This window comes from Myotis brandtii, unplaced genomic scaffold (assembly GCF_000412655.1).
Source record: "Myotis brandtii unplaced genomic scaffold, ASM41265v1 scaffold419, whole genome shotgun sequence".
NCBI lineage: Eukaryota > Metazoa > Chordata > Mammalia > Chiroptera > Vespertilionidae > Myotis > Myotis brandtii.
The window spans coordinates 1,039,134-1,039,557 of record NW_005366075.1 but is presented as its reverse complement, the minus strand read 5'-3'; the positions used below and the strand labels follow the sequence as shown (position 1 = coordinate 1,039,557).

At 60.1% G+C, this 424-nt stretch overlaps 1 protein-coding gene across 2 annotated transcripts in view; it reads left to right on the top strand.

Moving 5' to 3' along the window:
* Positions 1–424, top strand: part of PTCH1 (patched 1) — a 67,631-nt gene that overhangs the window by 881 nt on the left and 66,326 nt on the right. Inside the window, exon 1 of one of the 2 annotated variants that reach the window (XM_005873740.2) lies at positions 14–124. The exons of the other annotated variant lie outside the window; for it this stretch is intronic. The gene's annotated coding sequence lies outside the window, so the exon portion shown is untranslated. Of the gene's footprint in view, positions 1–13; positions 125–424 lie in introns of those variants that run through there. 2 annotated transcript variants of the gene reach the window in all.

The following is a 424-nucleotide window of genomic DNA, read 5'->3' as shown; positions in this document are numbered from 1 at the left end:
GCCCAGTCGGGACCCCGGGCCTGGGCCCTTCCCTTGTGCACTCCGCTGCTTTTTATGTTTACCGAGAAGGAAAGGGAGAGGAGGGAAAGATCCTTGTGGCTGCCCTCTTCCGATCACAAATATTGTAAGTTGCAGATGGCTGCCCCACTTCCTAATTCAGCTCACACGGCGTCTCCCAACGCTATGGAAATGCGTCCGGAGAGAGCTCCCCGGCCGCGCTCACCACGTGTATCCCCTTCCTACCACGCCGGGCGAGGGCCAGTGGTTCTTAAACGTTGGGCTCCTTTGCAGGGATTACGCAGCCTCTGCCTTACCAGGTCCGGCGTGGCTACTGCGCGTGTCGAGTGATTTCTTTCCTCTCTGCCTCAGCTTCCCTTCCCCTCGTTCTTACACTCCCCCAACCCCCGCCAGCGCCGCACGTCGC